The sequence below is a fragment of the Xyrauchen texanus genome, chromosome 21, assembly GCF_025860055.1.
Source record: "Xyrauchen texanus isolate HMW12.3.18 chromosome 21, RBS_HiC_50CHRs, whole genome shotgun sequence".
Lineage (NCBI taxonomy): Eukaryota > Metazoa > Chordata > Actinopteri > Cypriniformes > Catostomidae > Xyrauchen > Xyrauchen texanus.
The window spans coordinates 26,996,137-27,002,136 of NC_068296.1; positions in this window are offsets into that span (position 1 = coordinate 26,996,137).

The window sequence follows — 6,000 nt, forward strand, 5'->3', positions numbered from 1 at the left end:
CATTACAATTCACTTGCATTTCTACAAATAGCTGTCAAGACCATTTTGGCATGATATCTGTCAGATCAGCAAAAGACACTCATTTCAGGGCATTACATTATACATTGTTAATTTAATGCATGATGACACGATCAATTATAGTGAGCTACATGCTCAGATAGCATGTCAAAAGCTGTGTATCAATCCGTTTGAACCCATCTCCCAACACCTTAAGTGATACCTTAAGCAATGTTTCCGACTGAGAAAAAAATGCTTACCAAGTAAAAAGCTTGAGAGGAACATGTTGGCTGATCTAGCTAGATTTGGCAAGAAAAGGTATAAACCAAGATCTGGTGATGTAAATGTGAAACTTCATATATTTAGTATATATATATATATATATATATATATATATATATATATATATATATATATATATATATATATATATATAACAAGCCCCAAAGGACATTTCTACACCCACCATGAGAGCCATTGATTTGTTAACCAGTTGTTTTTCTTTCTTTCCAATCTTCTAGACAGAATTGAGACAACGTGAAGCTAATTCAAAGACTCTCATTAAAGGGACCATTCGCAAATTAAAATGATCTGATCATTTACTCACTCTTCTGCCATCCCAGATGTGTATGACTTACTTTCTTCAGCTGAACACAAAGATTTTTTAGAAAAATATTTCAGCTCTGTAGGTTCATACAATGCAAGTGAATATTGACCAGAACTCAAAAAGCTCCAAAAAGGAGATAAAGTCTGGATAAAAGTAATCGTTAAGACTCCAGTGGTCAGGGCTGAACTGGGCAGAGAATTGGCCCAGGATTTTACATAGTTTCAAGGCTGACCCACTGAACCTCTCGGTTCGCCCTATGGCCAGTCCTCCCCTGATCGGCCCCAAAGTGAATCGGCCCACCGGGAAAATGCACAATAGAAGCAATTTCACTACTGATCTCAGAATTTTATTTAACTCTCAAATCATAATTTATTTTTTTTGGTATGAAAATGTTTGACCTTAAATGGCCTTGTTTTGAGCAGAACTTTCTGACATTTCAGGAGAAAAAGGAACATTGTAGCATGCTAGCTCTCTACCACTGCTAGAGTTGTCTGACATGGTGGCATGATTTCTGACATTATGTATTCCAAATGATCTGACAAGGCATCCACTCATGTTCTGTCAGAGCTCATTCGAAATGTGGTAATGGTCTTGTCGCTGTCCATCTCCGCATGTCTTAGCCATATGCATAGGTGGCGTTTAGAAGCGTCGTACCAGAAATGCACGAGCTGAGCACTTCACGCAACCTCCTGGACCGTGCTGGCCATCCGGAGATGGCAGGGGACACGATTCAGTGTGACACTCCTGGTTGGAGCTGCCAAACTGCCACTTCATGTCCTCTTTATTCACATATTGTGGGAGTTGAAATACAGTGTTTTGAAAATCACAGATCAGATATCTGTCTGCTTGTCTGGCCTTTCTCTTTGAATGTCGTGATCATGTTGGGCCACCTCTCATTCTACGTCAGTGCCAGCTTTCATCTGCATTACAGAACAGCAGAGAAACCAGCCAAGTGGTATTGTACCTACTAAATAAAAAGTCTTCTAATATGAATTTACAATTGGATATTTGTAATATATTTTCAACACAGTAAATATATAATTGCGGTGCTCATTTCATTTTCTAGTGTCAAGGATTATTAAGCCATCTTATTAAAGGTACACGCAGTAATTTTTTTATTATGTTGCGCTGGCCGATATGGCAGTTGTCTTAAATATATTTGTATTATTATTTCCTACATCATGGAAATGCAATAGTTTTGGTCACTGATTCCCTTGTAGAAATGTACTATTCACAGTCAGCCATGATTAATTTATTCTGTGAGTGAAAATCTGCAATACTTGGAGGGTTTCTGAGATTTATAAAGCCTTCACGTGCTATTGTTCATGATTTTAAATATTTTTAAACAATATTAATTTATTTGGGACAAAATAATTTTATAAGGAAACAATAATGCACCTTTAAAGGGTAATCTCATAATTGGATGTGATGTCAAGGTCTAATTAAATTAAAGCTGAAGTGTGTAATTTCTGCTCCGGTAGCGCAACAGAACAAAATTACAAACATTCTTTGTTTTATTAAACAGCCTTCAGAATATGCCCCCCCATCTACCATTGATCAAACAAGCAAATAGTCCCACCCCAAATCTCATGCCATTGGGAGTCAATGTAACAATAATAGGGTTCAAAACAGTGTTACTGTGAATGCAAACTTTAATACAGTGAAAAAGACACTCTATTAGCATAACATAAATATATATAAAGATTTACAACATTCTTTTGAATGTCCATGTACTAAAATAAAATATTTGATGCCATGAGTGAGCTGTGACGTTCATTTACTGAAGCAATGTTCTAACAATTTTACCTGGTTGCAAAAAATAGTCTGTTAATTTACCTGATGAACCTTTTGTTGAGCCTTTATGCTTCGCAGAGCTAATGTGGCCTGGTGGTGGCGTAGTGGGCTAAAGCACTGAACTGGTAATCAGAAGCTTGCAGGTTCAATCCCAACAGCCACCACCATTGTGTCCTTGAGTAAGGCACTTAACTCCAGGTTGCTCCGGGGGCATTGTCCCTGTAATAAGTGCACTGTACGTTGCTTTGGATAAAAGCGTCTGCCAAAAAAATGTGTGCTTCTAAATCACTTGCACCTATATAAGCAACTGACTCATAAGTGCCATCTTTACATGTAATACTGGATAAAAGCATTGGAAATCTTCTATAAATTTGCACTTTCATTTGGGCATTGTTTCCACATTGTCAAGCAACTTTTGATGCTGAATACAACAGCACTTCGCGCATACCTGGAGCGATTGACAGGCAGAAATTTGTCCAATAGTTGCTGCAAGCCTCTTATTAATTGACCAATTGGTGTGCGAGAAGGAGGGACTTACAAAGACGGGTTAAAGCAGTGCAAATATGCGCACACACACATACACACACAATGAAGTATTAGACCAGATGCACATCGTAATGCAACTAATGCCGAATCCAGGACATTTACACAAATTTAGAAATCCTGGCCGGATGCTTTTTTAAGGTCTGAAAAAGAGGACATGTCCAATGATCACAACACAACCCGAGATTTCTGGAGGTCCTGGATGATGTGATCCGTGAAGAGTGTAACTGAATGGTGAAATTATATTGTATCGTTTGGCTCGCTTGAACAACAAGAAGTTATTTTTTTTTTTGCTAACTTGAGATAGAGGTGGGTTATTTTTCATCCAGCCCAAGATTTCTACTAGACAAGCTGAGTTTCCTGCAGCTATGGTAGGATCGTCAGGCTGGAATGAGAGGTAGAGTTGTGTGTCATCGGCGCTATGTGCCTGAAGGACAGATCCCAGTGATGGAGAAAAGGAGAGGCCCAAGAACTGAACCCTGAGTTACCCCGATAGCTAGTCTGTGTGTCTTGGACCTCGCTCCCATCCAAGACAACCAGAAGGACCTACCTGTGAGGTAAGACTCAAACCATCAGAGTGCAGTTCTTGTGGTGCCCATTGTCGAGAGGGTGGATAGGAGGATCTGGTGTTTAACTGTAACAAAAGCAGCAGTCAGATCCAACTGAATGAGACATTTTGAGAACAGACATTTTGGATGCTGCTCTCGGCAGCCCCAGAGCTTCGGTGATGAACAGCAAAGCAGTTTCAGTTGAGTGTCTGCATTTGAAGTTAGATGGGTTGCTGTCTATCAGGTTGTTCTGGGAGAGAAAAGAGAAGACCTGGTTGAACACGACTTGTTCAAGTGTTTTTGCCATGAAGGGGAGGAGAGAGACTTGTCTGCAATTTTCTAAGAGTGCAGGGTTTATTGTGGGGTTATTTATATATTTATTTCTTTATTTTTATTTTCTTCCAAATTTGGAAAGCCCAATTCCCAATGTGCTCTAAGTCCTCATGGTGGCGTAGTGAATTTCCGCAATCCGGGTGGCGGAGGACAAATCTCATTTGCCTCAGCATCTTATTGTGTGTCTTGTTGAGCGCATTATCACAGAGAACTAGCTCGTGTGGAGGCTCACGCTATTCTCTGCGGCATCCATGCACAACTCGCCACGTGCCCCACCAAGAGCGAGAACCACATTATTGCGACCACGTGGAGGTTAATCCAATGTGACTCTACCCATCATGGCAACCGGCCAATTGGTGCTTAGGAAGCCTGACTGGAGTCACTCAGCACACCCTGGATTCGAACTTGTGACTCCAGGTGTGGTGGTCAGTGTCTTTTCTTGCTGAACTACCCAGGCCCCCAGTGTGGGATTCTTAAGCAGTGAGGTTACTCAAGCATGCTTAAATATAGTGGGAAAGGTACCAAAGAGCAGAGACGTGTTAATAATGTGTGAGAGTGCAGGTAGGATAGAAGGATTGTCCTGGAGGAGATGGGAGCGATTAGGATGGAGGGGACAGGTAGTAGAGTGGCTGCAGAGAAGTTTAGAGACCTCAGCCTCAGAGATGGGAGAAAACGAGGGGAGTTGGTTGTGTGTTAGCGATGGGTGTCTGTGGGTTTGTGTTGTGGTAAATTGACAGCTGAAATTTACATTTAATTTTTTGCATTTTTGATTTTGCTTTTATCTAAAGCGATTAACAAATGAGGAACATAGCAAGCAATTTGTCATACAAAGGTGATCTACTGCCAAGCTTTCAAGGTGGCTGGAGTAGTATAGGTGCTAGCACAGAAGAAAGAGACAGAAGTTTTTTTTTTTTTTGCAAGTGCAAATTAAGTTCAATAGTAAGTGCAATTAGTGTGGATTGGTTAAGTGCTCACGGAACAGATGTGTTTTCATCTAGTTCTTGAATGTTGAGATGGTATCAGTAGATCATCTGGATGTTGAAAGCTCATTCCACTACAGTGGATCAGAGAAAGTTAAAGATTATTAAATAGACTTTAAGCCTCTTTTTGATAAGACCACCAGGTGCCACTCATTCATAGATCACAAAGAGCGAGTTGGAGCATAGACAAGGAGAAGTTAATTGACATAAGAGGTTGCGGTTCCATTGGCTGTCCTGTAGGCCAGAGTCAAATCCATGAAATTAATGCGGGCAGCAACAGGTAGCCAGTGAAGTTTGTTATTTTGTCTTTGAAAGTCTTCAGCTGTTAGAGAGTATGTGGTAGGTGGAGGGCAGAGGAGAGATGTGAAGGTTTTAAAGGGCATGCGAGTGTCAGAAGTGCTGTTGATTTTGTTTTGATGTAATGATGTATGATGTCATAGAAGAAAGAGACCAGTGGCTGATACTTAATCAGGTCAGCTTGGTCTTTAGGTTTGCAGCATTGCCTTTCAGGAGCCCTGAGTTTAAACCGATATTCATGAAGAACAGGGTTTGGGAGATGTGGTGCGGGCTGGTGTGGAGGAAAGGGGACAGATATTGTCTAGACAATTCGTTAAAGTGGAGCAAAGTATTTTAACACCAAAGAAGTTACACATTTCAGCTTTAATTATTGAACATTATATTATCTAGCTTAACACTATAGTGTTCTTGTACTGGTCTGTATCAGCCCAAACCAGATGCAGTATTGAATTTTAGAGGGAGTAACGTGTTCAGAAAAATACTATTGACTGCTGCATCATCGATTCTTTATTTTATTGGTTCTTCTTTTTCACTGTTCAGACAATACACACACACACACACAAATGCAGTCTCTCATACTGCTATCCAATACATGTCAGCTCATCACAGAAGAATGACAGTTAGACATGTGATAATGTGTTGGTTAACACACACGTACATCTTCACATACAGACATCAAAGAGCTGCAGAATCTTGTCAAAGCTGTGAACATCAGCCTGTGCACTTGGCAGAGAGAGTCCTTCCCTCATGTTAAAATGCCCCTATAATAACTTGAGCTCAAGAAAGAAGTGTCAACTATGTCCATCAGCTTGATTTCAGGATATTATTTTATGTATACTTTACAAAGTTTGGAAATATCAATAGTTTTTATAGAGAACAGCTGCTTATGAGTTTATAAATA